Below are 16,117 nucleotides of genomic sequence, written 5' to 3'. Positions count from 1 at the left end.
GGTTGCCCTCACCTGGGGAGGTGTGAGGGCTCTTGTGGATTTTTGAGGTGCCCAAGACCGAAATGGAGAAACTTGCTGTTTCTCCACCCACACACATGCACTGCTATCTCGGGACCCAGCAAGGGCAGGAGCCGAAATGTGGGAGCCGTAGGATTTGGACAGAGGCTTGTCCTCAGCAATTCTGTCCCTGCATGCAAGAGAAAGGGACCGGGACAGTGAAGGCTGGCGCCATTGCTTGGGGGTGTCACAGGAATTGCGTGAGCAATCTGGATGCCAAGAACCCAAGATGAGGTCTTTGGGGAGTGTTCTGGACACTGAAGGTGTCCCTGGAGCAGCAAAAAGTGCAGGGCCCATGGCATGGTGGTGGAAGAAAGCTGGCAAGGCCTTCTATGACTATCCAGGTGCAGATCTGGCCAAGGTTTCAGCAAACCCAGGGCAGAGGCAGCAGGAGGGTCAGCCCATGTCATCCGGATATTTGGAGACTTGGAGGGGAGGAGGAAGGCTAGCGTTTGATGCCACCTGTTGGGATCCCTGGGGGCACAGGTGGACCCTTGCCCAGGAGACGCTGGGCCACACAACCCAAGGAGGAGCTCAGGGCACCTTCCAGAAAAGGAGCGGCATACACAGTTGCTAAGCACCAGCTCAAATTGGGTTCAACCTGGGCACCCTTTGAGGTCAGAGGAGAGGAACCCCCAAGGGAGAAAGAGGAATCCCAGGACAGAGTATGGACACTCAAGAATGGAGGGTCAGCATGTGAGTGACACCGGGGCTGGGGGGGAGAGGGAGAGAGAGGGAGAGAGAGAGAGAGGGAGGGAGAGGGAAAGAGAGAGGGAGAGACAGGGAAGAGAGATGGAGAGAGAGAAGGAGAAAGAGGGAGAGAGAGAGGGAGAGACACGTAAGAGAGATGGAGAGAGAGAAGGAGAGAAGGAGAGAGGGAGAGAGTGAGGGAGAGAGGGAGAGAGAAGAGAGGAAGAGAGGGAGAGACAGGGAAAGAGAGAGGGAGAGAGAGGAGAGAGGGAGAGAGTGAGGGAGAGAGGGAGAGGGAGGGAGGGAGAGGGAGAGAGAGGGAGAGAGAGAGGGAGAGACAGGGAAAGAGAGAGGGAGAGAGAAGGAGAGATGGAGAGAGCGAGGGAGAGAGGGAGAGAGAGGGAGAGAGGGAGAGAGGGAGAGACAAGGAGAGAGGGAGAGAGGGAGAGAGCGAGGGAGAGAGAGAAGGAGAGAGGGAGAGAGAGAGGGAGGGAGAGGGAGAGAGAGGGAGAGATAGGGAAAGAGAGAGGGAGAGAGAAGGAGAGAGGGAGAGCGAGGGAGAGAGAGGAGAGAGGGAGAGACAGGGAAAGAGAGAGGGAGAGGGAGAGAGAGAAGGAGAGGGGGAGAGGGAGAGAGGGAGAGGGAGAGGGGAGAGAGAGAGAGAGAGAGAGAGAGAGAGAGAGAGAGAGAGAGAGAGAGAGAGAGAGAGAGAGAGAGAGAGAGAGAGAGAGAGAGAGAGAGAGAGAGAGAGAGAGAGAGAGCACGCAAGCGCGGGAAGGGGCAGGTGTGCGCATGCGGCAGAAGAGCCTCTGCAATAGCGACCATTCCCAGCAGGTGGCGCGGCGAGACAGGCCACACAAGGCCCAGACACCAACCGGATCCTAGACTCCTGCAACATCATCACGGCACCTCGCATCTTGCCAGGATTCCCACAAAACGTGTGTCCAGCAGTTCTCTGTCCCTAAGGACAAATCCGCCCAAGCCAGGCCCAGCGTTACGCCCTTCATCAGGCCCTGGTGGCCGCGATGAGAGAGACACTGGCTTATCAGACAAATCTAACCCAGACATCCCCACTCCTGGACTGAATTTCCACGTTACTATGCTGGGCGCCCCCATTGTGGACCATAGATGTCTGCAAGGCAGGGGAAGGCAGTATAGGACTGGGGTGCAGCCAGGGTTTGAACAGGCCCCCCACACAGTCTCCCCAAGCACCCAGAATCCCTGGCACAACAGAATCAAATCCTCGGGCCCAGCACTGAACCACAGGCTTCGTGGAGTCTTCACTAGATAGTGGTCACTGGCCCCCCAGCACCGCTTTCGAAACCCCCAGAAAGGAGGGCAACCATATGAACGCGGCCTGTGGGGAGCCCAAGGCAGGAAGCACCTGGACACCCCCTCTGACGAGGGGGAGAGATAAACAAAAATGTGGACAGCTGATGAGCAAAGATATGGAGCATGGACAGGATGGTGCTGAGGCCCTGGAGATGAGGTCCTGGTAGGAACCAACAGCTCCTCCCTGTGACCCCCCACGGCTCAGGGATAGCACTGGGTGGCAGCGGCCAGGCTATTGGCAGAGCCAGTGGCTACGTTGGGAATGAAGCAAATGCACTGGCTGGACAGACAGAACAGAGCAGGACACTGAATGAAACATCATCCCACACTACTATTAGTGTATTAGTGGTTCCACTCCCAGATACCCTAGAACCACACAGGGGGGCAGGCACCCCAGAGAGCCTGGGAGCTGTGTTCTCTGACCCAACCACCCCCTCAGGCTCCCTCTTTCCACCCCAAGACCTTCACATCTCCTGCTGCAACTCATTTCCTAGGCCTGCAGCTCCCACACACATGGGCTTGTGCAGTGGTGGCGAGGGCATGCTGCAAAACGCGCTCATTCTCAGAAATTCTGTGGCAGCGCTGATTCTCATTAAATTCAGTCTCATTTCTCTTGCTCTAATTTTAAAGCCCTGGCAGAGATCCAGGGCCTTCTGTCCAGGCTTGAACTGCTGCGAATGGAGGGTGTGAAATGTGCTTTTAACTTTCTCGCTTTCCAAGACTACATGGCGGAATGGCGGCTGTGTAAGGCCACGCGGGGGCTGTCTCCTCACTCTCCCTTTTCCTTCTCTTAGTGCTAGAGGATGCGACGGAGACGAGTTGGAAAGCAGAACCTCTAGGTAGGCTTGTAAAAACCTAGAATGCAGAGTAGTTTCCTTTTAGTTTTACTTTTTGTTTGTTTGTTTTGGGGCCAGACCGGGTGGTGCTCAAAGGTTACTCCTGGCTCTGCACTCAGAATTACTCCGAGCAGGTTCAGGAGATCCTATGAAATGCTGGGGATCCAACCCAGGTCTGCGTGTGCCAGGCAAGTCTTCGACACAGTGCTTCGACACTGTGCCAGGAATTCGCTCCTGGCTCGGGGGATCAAATGGGACACTGAAGGATAGAACTGCGGTCTGTCCTAGGTCAGCCACGTGCAAGGCAAACGCCCTACAGCTGAGCCACCGCTCCACCCCCCCCCATTTTACTTTTTAAAATTAAAATTGTGGGGCCTTCGAGGTGGCGCTAGAGGTAAGGTGTCTGCCTTGCAAGCGCTAGCCAAGGAAAGATCGCAACCGCGATCTCTACGTTGCATGAATTGAAGTAGCAACTTCCCACTCTCTGGGTGTTCTCTACAGGACCCACACCGAAGCAGGTACCCACACCGAAGCAGGTACCACCAACGATTAGACGGACCCCCTTTCCTCCTCCAACAACCCTCCTAGTCTTTGCAGACATGTTAGTTGTGATTTGGTTTGCTTTGGTCATTTATATTCCACATGTGGCAGAAACAACTGGCAAGTGCTTTTCTGAAGGACTAATATATAATATAATTATATGATGTCAATATCATGATCAATAGCATTAGTGCTATTAATAATATTAATTAACAATAATTGATTATATTAATATTATTGTTTGGGAGTCACACCTGGTGGTGCTCAGGGGTTACTCCTGGTTCTGCTGTCAGAAATTACTCTAGAGATGGAGAGACAGCACAGCGGTAGGGCATTTGCCTTTCACACAGCCGATCCAGAACAGACAGTGGTTCGATTCCCAGCATCCCATATGGTTCCCTGAGCCTGCGAGGAGCGACTTCTGAATGCAGAGCCAGGAGTAACCCCTGCCGGGTGTGACACACACCCCCCCAAAAAAAGAAAAGAAATTACTCCTAGCAGGCTCAGGAGACCCTATGTGAAGCAGGATGGAACCAGGGTCAGCTATGTGCAAGGCTAAAAAGCCCTCCCGTGCTGTGCTACAGCTCCAACCCCCAGGGATAATATTTTTCATGTGTCCGACAACATTTAAAAAGTTTGTTTTCAGGGTCTGAAGAGATAGCACAGTGGTAAGGCGTTTGCCTTAGGCGCAGAAGGATGGTGGTTCGAATCCCGGGTCCCATATGGTCCCCCGAGCCTGCCAGGAGCGATTTCTGAGCATAGAGCCAGGTATGACCCAAACACCCCCCCTTAAAAAAAAAAAGGTTGTTTTCCCATACCCAGCTGGTTTTGGGTTTATGTGCAAGGAAACAGAAGTGACTGTGGCCAGGAGAAGATGAAAGAAGAAGCAATTTTAGTGGCACCAGGCCAGGAGTGAGGCTGTCCACAGCCCTTGGCAGGACGACTGGCAGAGTCTTACCCTGCTAGCCAACCAGGAAGAGACGGCCTCCCCCGTGTTGGGGGCTGTCTTCACTTTTATGTTTAAATGCAGAAAATATAATTTATTTATTTATTGGTTTTGGATTTTTGGGTCACAGCCGGCAGCGCTCAGGGTTACTCCTGGCTCTACTCTCAGAAATCGCTCCTGATAGGCTTTGGAGACCACATGGAATGCCAAGATTCGAACCATGAAAGGCAAACGCCCTACCTCCTCCGTGCTATCTCTCTGGCCCCAGAAAATATAACTTTTATTGAAACTTCTTTTAAAAGTTGTAAGAGGGGAGAAGAGTGTGTTCAAGGGAGGACATGGCTTCTCCATCAGAGGTAAAGAAACATGGAGCTAGGCACACGAATGGTATGACCCTGGAGGAACCCAGCATAGAGAGCCGGCCAGAGCAGAAGGATTAAACACATCTGCAGGATCTGGGCCCCACTGAGACCTACCACTCTCAGGTCAGCTGCCTGGCCACAGAGTCATTGGGCACTGATCAATTGACAATTTGGGTGAAAACATCTGATGTCCTACACAAATCTGCCTACAGCCACAGCCACAGGACTTAGAAAAAGAAAGAGCAGGCACCAGAGCAATAATGCAGCAGGTAGGGCATTTGTCTTGTACACAACCACTGTGTTTGATCCATGGCATCCCATAGGGTCCCCTGAAACTCCCAGGTGTGATTACTGAGCTCAAAGCCAGAAGTAACACCTGAGCGGTGCTTGGTGTGTGGCTCAAGAATAATTTTTTTTTCCTCAGAAGTAAAAGGAAGAGCAAAAGCAGGGAAAATATCTGGGTTGCTGTTGGGGTGTGATGGTCTAATAGTGCTGAGGACTAGTCCCCAAGTCCATGGAGGGGAAAGTGCAGTCTTTGGGGGTGTCTATCTGCTAACAGTACTCAACTCTGTCCTGCAGAGGGGAGAGGAGAGTGAGAGCTTTTCTTCCACAGCCAAGTGCAAATTCATGGAGCGGAAGAGACTCAGCTTCAGCAGCTGCTCACCACCACCCCTAGGGACGTGACATGGCAAAGACCAGGAGAGAAAAGGTCATGGCACGTCACCTCAGGGACATGACGTCCACACACGGGGAGAGGAAGAGTGACCTCCACTGGGATGGGCCCTGCTGCGGTTCTCCCAGAGGCTCTGGGAGCACTAGTCCTAGTGAATCGGGAAAGATTGTGGCAGAATGTGTTTTCCTCATCACCTGACACAGAGGCAGCAGGAAAGTTCCCAGAGTCCCTTCCCACATTGTGCACCCCCAGTCTGGACCGAGCCTCCATCCTCCATCCATAATGCGGGTGTCTCTCCAGATGCCAACTCAAGCACTTCGAAGTGGGCACCAGGGGCACAAGGCAAGTGGAAATCTCCGTGGCTTGTTGTCACTCTTCGAGAAGTGTAATCACTGGGACTAACTATGTCGTTAGAGACCAGAGCCAAACTCCAAGGGGGAAGAAGTGATGGTGGAGTTGGTTCATTTCCAGTAGAAACAAATATGCAAAAGTAAAGGTCTAATATGCCAGGGTGGAGGGACATTTCTCCAGGGTTCAAATAAATCAGAAAGAGGTAACTGCACTCTGGTTCTGGGAAGTTTGGCCTGGTAGGACCTTGACTATATGGCGGGTCTCCACTTCTCAGGCTGCACCCCCACCCCACACAGACTGGTTTCATGACTCACACAGATAAGGCCTCACTTTTTGGCCCTTTTGACTTCCAAGACCAGTTTCCAGTCACTATCCAGGAAAAGTCTTTAAATCTTAGGGAAATGTAACTGTGGTTGGCAAGATCAACTTGGTCCCTAAAGTACTGAAATCTAGCCCCAAATAGGGCCTAAACCAGCTTAGATTCACAGATTCATTACCAAATTCCAAAGAGATGCAATCAAGCAGCAAAAATGCTCAGGGACACCAATCTCCCAGCTGAAAAGTCTAAGGTAACCTTGCTAAAATGCAGCACAGTCCTTGCCCAATGAAGTCCCAGCAGCCATCCTACAACCCACAATCAGAAGAGATACCACATAGACAAAAATTCCAGGTGCTCTTGTGTTTTTTGGGGGGGGGTGTCTGAAAACTCTGGGGTCTTCTTGAGTGAGAGTGGGCAGCTTCCCCACAGCCCCTAACTGCGGGGAGTCCCAACAGTCACATCCACATCCCACAGCCCTGACCCTGGAGTACAAAACATCCAAATTCCTCAATCCTGACCCCAGATAGCAACAATCAAATTAGATGGGAGAGTAGTCTAGAAGCCACCTCAGTCCAACCAATACAAACAACCACACCAAAGCTCCAGTAGAGCAAACAACTTGGTAAACCCTCAGGCAAGGACTATGACCCCATGGTAAGACAGAACAATCGTCACATCTTTCCTTTGACTGGAGTAATTTTCAATACTTCCATTGGCCTTTTGGTTGTAACAAGCAACAGAAAATAAATTATTCTGTGCCAGCCAAGGTGCAGGCTGGGGTAGGGAATGGGACTGTGGACACCGGAAGGTCACACTGTTGGTAGGGTTGGCATCAGATAACTGTTACAAATAACCTTGTCAACTACAGTGTTTCAATAAAGTTTAGAAATAAAAACCACCACTGCAATTAGGGCCTGAAGTTCCAGCCTCTTCTAGAACTTTCCAAGTGACTCCAGAATGCAACTGTGGGGAGAGGGACGGGACCTGAGTCCTCACACTCCTGTGCTCCAGCACATCTGATAGCCCAGCTTAGACCTTGTCCTACTGACTCTTCCTTCCCCAGAAGCCACAGAAGCTCAGAACCTCCTTCACGCCGCAGAGGGTAAGCCCCACTCCTGAATGGGGCCTTCCTTAATGGACACAGGTGATGCTGGAAGTTTCCAAGAGAAACAGAGACCCGAACTCCTAGGGGCTCATGGGGGACAGAGTATCCATACTGCAGGTGGTGCCCTGCCACACCTTCCCCTCCAAACTCCCATCTCAGCTGCTTGCCCAGCTTGAGACCTGTGCTGGGATCAGCTCGGGAGGCCTGGAGCTTCTTTCCATGTCCCTAACTTCCACCTGACTGCAGAGAGACTCGCTCTCACTCTCCTTTGTCCAATACCCAGTTTTTTTTCCTCCTCCTGAGAGGAAACTGGGGGCTTCCAAGTCAGACTCAGGGACAGCCACAGGAGGGGCCCCAATAGATGTGATGTGGGCATTAGCTTCAGGGCCAGGGCTCGCCCAGCCAGTTCTCAGGCTCCATGGTCAGGGATTTTGTCAGTCATGTTTGTGGCCTTCCCACCTGTTCGTTTTTGAAGGTGCCTCTTCCCAGCCAGTCATACTCTGCTGACCAGGGACTGGCCACCCACAGCCATTCTCTCTGCAGACAGCCACAACCCCCAGGGCTCTGTCACTCCTAGGCTTCTGGGATTACCCTAAAGCCTGGCTGCACCCTTGACCCAGGCTGCAAACCCTGCTTGAGACACAAGAAGCGAGCCCGGAGAGATAGCACAGCGGTGTTTGCCTTGCAAGCAGCCGATCCAGGACCAAAGGTGGTTGGTTCGAATCCCGGTGTCCCATATGGTCCCCCGTGCCTGCCAGGAGCTATTTCTGAGCAGACAGCCAGGAGTAACCCCTGAGCACTGCCGGGTGTGACCCAAAAACTAAAAAAAAAAAACTAAAAAAAAAAAAAAAAGACACAAGAAGCAATCCTGAAGCCCCGCTTCTCACCAGGGGCCTGCACTTATGCAAACACCCACAGATAGTTGCCACATGGACCCTCCCACCCACTCTTCGGGGCTCCCCATCCACCGACTCCCCCCAAAAAAGGTCCTGGCTGTTTCCATGCCCACATCTCGGTGGTCAGGCCAGAGAGTGCGTTTGAGTCTGGGCTCGGTGACTCCCCACGCTGCCTGTGAGGGCTTTTCTTCTCTGATGGTTCCATGTTCCTTCCCTGCCGGTCGGTCACCTGCCCCTCACCCAGGCCCCTATGACACAGTTAATGCAGGGGCTGGTGTTAACCCTGGGGTCTGTGGCTGAAAAGAAAAACAAATGCTCCCAACTTGATATCCCAACTTGATAACTTGCCCACACATGCAGCCTTCCTACAGGATGGTGGCTGCTGGGAACTAAGCCTGGACCTCTGAACCCAGGGTTCTGCCCTTGAAACCACCATCCCTCAGCAGCTGGGTTTCAAGGACTCACTCAGTCTTGGCCATGGCAGGGGGCATGAGGGGGCTGGTCTCAGAAGATGCATCTTCTTGGACCCCCAGAGCCCACAGAGCACTGTTTAGACACTCAGGCTCAGCTCAGGGGGCGGGGGTGGGGGCAGTTGTACATAGGTCTGCAGGGAACCAGTGGAGAATCCCAGCAGGATGCTCGGCACCGGAGGAGAGAATGACAAGGTTGGACATCAGAGCTGCTCTTCTGAAAGCAGCTGACAGGCTGAAGGCAGGTCCCTAGGGAAACGCTGATCTAATCTGGGGTGCAGAGTCAGCCAGCCTCGGGGTCCAGGACATTCATGGAAGCCTTGGGCTCCAGGTTGTTTCTTGACCTCCAGCTAGGATTCTGTGATTCTCTCTACTCCTTTTTCTTTCTCTCTCTCTTCCTTCTTTCCTTCCTCTCTCTCCCTCTCCTCTCCCTTCTCTCTCTCTCTCTCTCTCTCTCTCTCTCTCTCTCTCTCTCTCTCTCTCTCTCTCTCTCTCTGTTGTCCCCACACACACACACACACTCTGAAGACTGGCTAAGCTGGCACCAAGCAGGTTTTCTGCTTTAGGAGCAGAAAGGAGAGCCCCCCAGACTCCCCCCCACCCACATACACAGGGAAGAACACTGTGGGGGCCGAGGTGGAGTCTGACAATGAACAGACACGCGTCTCACACACCCACTAACAGCGAGGAAGCTGGTGACATTTGCAGTGAGGCCCAGCCCACGGGCCAGCAGCAGGGCCCAGCTTTTGTATGGGCAACTGTGGAAGGGGTGGGTGTGTGGCCCGAGGCGCTGACATCTCCCCACTTGCTTGAGCTGGAAAGCAGAATTTCCTGCAGGGTGAGGGAGCAGAAGACTGGATGGAGGTGGATGGAAGTGGTGGTGCTGACTCGGGGTCTAAGCGGACTGGGTGTACCCCAACCAGGAAACATCTTTAAGAAGGACCATGCCACTTCCAAGCATGTCTTTGCAGAAATGAATGCTGGAATATTGGGAAGATGGTGGCCTCTGACCAGGACATGGGCCTGTTCCCCTGCTGACCACCCTTTGGGAAGTCCCTGAAAGGCAATAACTCCCGTTTGGATGGACACAGAAGGGACACAGCCATGTCCCTTCTGAGCCTCCCTCAGATTCCATCAAAAACATTTTTTTTATAGGACGATGACATCACCCTCAGCAAACCAGGAAGAAAACAGCCCTCAATGGGCAGTGACTCACTCATTAAAAATTAAATAAATCCACCCACAACGGAAGAGCAGAACAGAAAGTCGGTTTGGAAGAAGCAAAAAAACAGGCTTAGGAAAGACATGCCTGTGGGCCCAAGGGTGCCAGAACTACCAAGGTTCACATCCAGCCAGAGTCCTGGAGCCTCACAAGGGGCTTCTAGAAGGGGAATGAGGATCTGTCATCCCCCAGGAATCACACTCCGGGGACCACACCATCCTCGGGATCCACAAAGCCTGGCCTAGGAGGGATCCCTGGGGGAAGAATGTTGGAGTTTCAACCATTGTTTCTGCTCCAGCATACAAGTTAAAAGTCATAGGTGCCTGGTTCTAGGCGAAAGATGAAGCAGCAATGTGGAAAAAGGGAAAAGGCCACTTTAGAAAAGGGAGTCATAGGTGAGTCACAGATGAAATTCTCCCTTCTACCCACACTATTAGAATGCCAGGAAAGACGAAGAGCGAGATAGATAGAGCCCAGGCTGGCAGCTGTTTGCAGAGGGGAGGGGGCGTGCTCTACATAATGACAACCCCAGGATACAAGACTGGGCCTTCTGAGAAGGTTAAACCTGCATCTTCCATTTAACCAGAGGTTAAACGTTTGGGCCTTTGAACCATAAACGCATTCTCTGCCATTGGCTTCTTTGACAAAGAACACATGACAAAGAGCAGGGTCTGCTCAGGGCCCACCCTCCTTCAGCTTTGGAGAAGGAAAGTCCAAGCCTGCAGGAGACAGACAATAGGGCTCCATGGAAGATCCTGGACAGGCACAAGTTCCCGGGGTCAGTCTGCCACCTCCTTCCCTGCCCAGTGCCCAAACCTTCTGCCAACCACAAGCCCCCAGAACACCCATGTGCAGTGCCCGGGGCAGACACAGGCAGGGTGGGAGGAAACTTGGAGTGTGTGTGAAGGGAGATTAGGAAACTAAATCTGGGCAGCAGCTGGGCAGCGGAAACAGTGTGGACCACTGGCCCAGGGCCAGGCCAAGGCTCATAAAATTGCTCCAAAACACAGTTACCACCAGGGTGGCCACCGTAGCCCGTGCTGGCCTGTCTCAGGGCTTTCTCACACCAAAGGACTATTTTCCCATCGTGGGTGTTTCCATTCTGTTTGAGGGGGCCTGCCCAACCTTTGGCTGGTAATGAAAAGGATCCTGTGATGTGTGTGTGTGTGTGTGTGTGTGTGTGTGTGTGTGTGTGTGTGTGTGTGTGTGTGTTTGTGTGTATTTTAGGCCACATCTGGCAATGCTTAGGAGTCACTCCCGGTAGTGCTTGGGGGATGCTGGGATCAAACTTGGGTCAGCCGTGTGCAAGGCAAGTGCCTTCCCTGCTGTGCTATCACTCTGGCCCCAGATCTTGAGGCCTGTATTTCTGGGGAACCCAGCAGAGCTGTGGAGGTCCAGGCCAGGAGAATCCCTTTCCTCCAAGCTGGCCTGGCTCTACGTTCTCAGCCCTTCCGGAATATGAGCAGGTTCAGGTCCAGTGTCAGCTGCCCAGCTGTGGCAAAGTGCCCACATTATGACACAGCACAGAGGGATCTGACAAAACAGGAAATAGATCAAGTCCTGTTTGTGTGAAAAATCATTTCCACCAAACCACCATTAAAAAAAAATCAAGTGATATGGGCTGGAGCCTTAGCATAGTGAGGAGAGTATTTGCCTTGAATGCGGCCGACCTGAGTTCCATCCCCATTATCCCGTAGGGTTCCCTACGCACTATCAGGAGTGATTCCTGCGTGCAGAGCCAGAAGTAACCCCTGAGTACTGCCAGGGGTGGCCCCCAAAACCAAAAGTAAACAAATAAATAAAACAATTTTTCAGTAGCAACATGGTAACTCTGTGGCTTCGATACGTGTGCATAAGACACAGGCAGAGCACCTGGGCCCAGAGCCCACACTGCTGTTCCCCACCATGGAGTGGTTTGGAATCAGTGGAATGCCATCCGAGGTATCTTCAGTCATGAGCCTCCTCAGCAAGTAGCCTCCAGGTAGGTACCAGAAACCTCTCACACACACACACACACACACACACACACACACACACACACACACACACACACACACACACACACATTTTGAGTGGAAAATGAACAGTCATTCTTAGGATCCTTTCTGGGTTGTGTTGGGCTAAGCCAGACCCCAGGATCCTGGTTCCTCTCAACTTTTACAATCCCTCCAACCAAACTCTGCTCCACAAGTCTACAGTCCACGTCCACAGCATCACTTCACAGGTGCGCAAATTGCCCGCTGTTCATTGCCCCAGTTCTGCAGAGAGGAGGCGCCTTGGGGCCTTGGAGCTCCACCTTCCCCCAGCTCTCCCCAGCTGCATCCCTGCAGAGGAACCTCCTCTGTTCACTACAGGCCCAGAGGCTCTGCAAGGGTCTGCTCTTCTGTCACACCCCCACTTCCACCTCCCTGGACAGACGGTGCCACTTTCAAAACCTGGCAGTGAGCACAGGGCTGCAACTAACGTGGTAAGATGGCCTTCTGCTTCCTTGGCGATTCTCTAGCCTACCTGAAGGAACCAGGTGCCTTAGGCCCAGCCTCGAAGGCCTCCTTGCTTTAAGGAACTTTCGGGTAGGCTGGAGTGACAACACTGTGAAGAGGGCATTTGTCTTGCATGCAGCTGACCCGGGTTCCAGCATCCCATATGTTCCTTGAGCCTGCCAGGAGTGACCCCTGAGCACCACTGAGTGTGGCCCCCCCCCAAAAAAAAACAAAAAAAACAAAGAGCACCAGGGTGGGGCAGATCTGAAACTAAAAATAGCAACTCCAGTGGTAAAAGGGGGAATTGTTGAAACCTTCCTCAAGGAATTGTGGTGCTGAAAAGCGAGACTCCTCTTTTCCCCCTACCCCAGAAGTCCTGCAGACAACCAGTCTCCAAGAAGACACCCAGCTGGGCTGGATTAAAACCATTTCCTGAATCCTAAGGCCCAGATTTCCTGCCAGGCTGGGCTAAGGAGCCTGGTGGGCCGGCCAAGCACATGGATCAAGACTTCTTGAGAAGTCTGGAATTGGCCCAGGTGAGTCAGGTTAGAAAACCACCAGATGGCCACAGGGCCCTCCCTCTGCCAGCTGGGTGGGACCGCAGGGAACCATTGTGGCCCATAACGACCCATCCCCTCCCTGAGTGCTGAGAAAGGCCTTTCTTAGAGTCTGTCTCAGGGCAGGATCAGGGCTGCTGTGGGCAGTGGTGAGAGATGCCCCTTTCTGTGCCCACTTGGGAGCAATAGCCAAGCATGCAGCATCGCCAATGACAAGCCTTTGCCCCAGAGTGCAGCCTGCTCTGCGACTTCTTGTAGGAATGCTGGGGGGATCCTCTATACTTGCTTCTGCAGACAGGGCAAGGGGAATAGGCCCAAGGTCAGCTATCTCCTGCCTCAGTGCTCACTATGGTCTCGGATGAAATACAGGACAGGTGTGAAAGATCAAAGCACGTGGTATAGACGGCAGCTATCCAGACCTTTGATTCCAGCTTCTTTCCTCTGTTCCATGGGGGCATTTTTCTTTGTGCCGCTGGATTCTGGTTCCCACCAGCATCCGTGGGCAGAAGGTGACTTGGGGACTCTGGCCCTGCCCTGAAGGACTTGGCAACAGTCCCACCTGCTGCCTTGACCAACCTGAAGCACATTAGCTCTCCTCCAACCAGTGAAGACATGGGCACTGAGGAAGGAGAAGAGAGGCCCAAGTGTAGACAGAGAGGGAAGGAAGCAGGGACAGTTACAGGAAAAGGCAGATGAGTGTCAGGTTCAATTTGCATTTTAGATAATAGCTCCTTCCCTTCTTTTTCTTTAATTCCTCTGCTGGTTCTAGGAAGCCCCACGGAACGGTCCCAGGGTAGAAATGACTTGTTTTATAAGGACAGAACTATCATCAGACAGGACAGCGATCTAGGCTCAAGGAGTCTGCAGGAAACAGGGAGAACTGAACTCATGAACCCATGTCTTCGACAGATGATTAATTCTAAGGTTCTGGGACATTAGGTGAATATTCTGTGATGGGGACCGCGGTGGGCGGGGGACAAGTGCCTCCTCACTGGGGGAACCCAGGTCTTGAGAAGAAGCACAGGTGGGAGACAGCACCACCTCCAAATCTACATTTAGGTCTTAAATCATCGAGATGAGGAGTGACTCCACTTACCGCAGCGCCGTGAGTACTTGGCGTGTCCGAATGAAATTCCAACAGCGTCATCTGCAGTGAAAAATGAGGAATTTTGCTAGAAAAGAGGACTTTTTTTGGTGAGCTGTATGTGTCCCTAATATTGAGGACATGGACATGAGCTCCCTCTTATTAAACACAAGAGTCAAAGGCCACCCCTTGAGGTACATGGAGGGGCAACCTTGATCATTGCTTCCTTTTCGTTCGATTTTGTTTCCGTATTGGGATCACACCCAACAGTGCTCACAGCTTACCACTTGTTCTGTGCTCAGGATTCACTCCTGGTGGTACTCGGAAAACCCCATGGAATGCTGGGGATTGAACCTAGGTCAGTCACGTGTAAGGCAAGTGACCTTCCTACTGCACTATCTATCGATCAGGCGCTCACCAATTCCCTTGAACTTGAATTACACCCAACAGGAAGTGAGGACCTGTAAGATGACACCCAGCTGTTAACCCAAAATAAAGGCACCCTCCAATTTCCTCTTTCATTTTCATCTATCCATTTGATATATAAAAGCCCACCTGGATCACTTGACCTTCCCCGCCCTGGTGAATTTGGTACTCGGTTAATAAAGAAAGGTCAGTCTGGCTTGGAATGCAGACATACAAGGCAAGAAGCAAATTGACTCCAAGACTCTCTCCTGACTGGCTTGGTTTATTAATCCTTTTTTGGCTACCTGTTTTAGACCCATCCGCCTGGGGATGAAAATACATGTATGGAGTGATTTCACAACCTGGGGATTTATTTTACAAGGACCCGGGAGAGAACTGGGTCCTTCAGAGCACTGCAGAGACCCCAAACCAACTCTCTGACTCCCCAACAATCTCTAGACTGCCTCCCTACAGTATTTTCTATAGTCCTGACAATTAGAAGCTTGTCCTCAACCCCACCAATGAGACAACCCTACATCCTGAAAGGGCAACTCCAGACCTTAGCTGAAATGTGACAGGGGGAGGGAAGCTGACCCACACTCCACAAACAACAAAAGAAAAAACTATGTCCTGCCCTGCTATCCCCACCCACCGTGGGCATCAAGGACCATGAAAAGCCTGAAGTCAGACACCATTGAACTCTTTGCACAAACCATTTCCCCCAACAGAACCTGGGAAGGAAGAAGCTCTCCCCCACCCCACGCCAGATGGAACTTGGAAGGGGTAATAGCCCCAACCCACTTGTCACCAAGTGTCACTGTAAGAACCTATGAGCAGTGGATATGGGAATAATACTCAGACTGCACAGGGCAGCTGGGGTAGGTTGGGAAACTGCAGGATGTGGGGATGACCCACAGCACCCTGTGACATGGCTCAGCCTGACAGCAGGTGACCCAGGGACCCCAAGAGTAACTGGATGTGGACAGACCATCGCTCCAGCAACACTGGGATCTTAGCAGGGGGAGTGGCCTATAAATGTGTCACACCAGTGCGTGGGGGCACCATGTGGCTTTGGTGATCGGGAACTTCCTCTGTCCTATGGTCAGGAACTTTGGGGGTTTCTGAGTGGCTGCCCGGGGTGGCAGATCCCCAACACGGAGTATCATTCCTGCTACGATTTTTCTTCTCATCCTCCCAGGGACCCCACAGCACTAAGAGGCTCAGGATTCCACTTGGTGGGTAATTTAACCTAGACTCACTCCTGCATGGAATTTGCATGCTCAACCCACGGATCACTCTCTGGCCCTCACCATGGACCCTTGTCCCAGTGGTACAAGAGAGGTCACTATGCATGGTGATGAGCAAGAAGACATGACCAATGTTTAAGGAGTTATGTAAGTTTGATGGCTTTAGATTGCCTTGTGTGCTGTTAAGAAATATTATAATGTGCTACAATCTGGGAACTTGAGGGACAAAGTAATTGTACATGGATTCTGTTTTATTTATCTTAACTTTCTTTGGCTGAAAGTTCAAAGTTAAGATATCAGCAAGGGGACTTCTTCTGATAATTATGTTATGGGTGATTGTCCTTCCACTGTAACTTTACCTTATCCTCTTTCTTTGCATCTTTTGTTCTCATAATTCAAAATAAAAAAAATTATAAAAAAATAAAAGAAGACACGACCTAAGGCAGCCAGGACACTTGCCTGCATGCTAGCATGCCAGCAACTCTGCTCTGCTTTCCCTGGGCGAGAGAAATGGGCAGAACCGCAGGCCAGAGACACCACCCACT

General features: G+C 51.9%; 1 protein-coding gene across 3 annotated transcripts in view; it reads right to left on the bottom strand.

Moving 5' to 3' along the window:
* Positions 1-16,117, bottom strand: part of PTPRE (protein tyrosine phosphatase receptor type E) — a 69,964-nt gene that overhangs the window by 22,112 nt on the left and 31,735 nt on the right. For all 3 annotated transcript variants that reach the window (XM_049790594.1, XM_049790595.1, XM_049790596.1), the window contains one exon: positions 13,933-13,983. The gene's annotated coding sequence lies outside the window, so the exon portion shown is untranslated. Of the gene's footprint in view, positions 1-13,932; positions 13,984-16,117 lie in introns of those variants that run through there.

This window comes from Suncus etruscus, chromosome 17, assembly GCF_024139225.1.
Source record: "Suncus etruscus isolate mSunEtr1 chromosome 17, mSunEtr1.pri.cur, whole genome shotgun sequence".
Classification (NCBI taxonomy): domain Eukaryota; kingdom Metazoa; phylum Chordata; class Mammalia; order Eulipotyphla; family Soricidae; genus Suncus; species Suncus etruscus.
The sequence above is the reverse complement of the archived record's forward strand: the minus strand, read 5'-3'. Positions and strand labels throughout refer to the sequence as shown.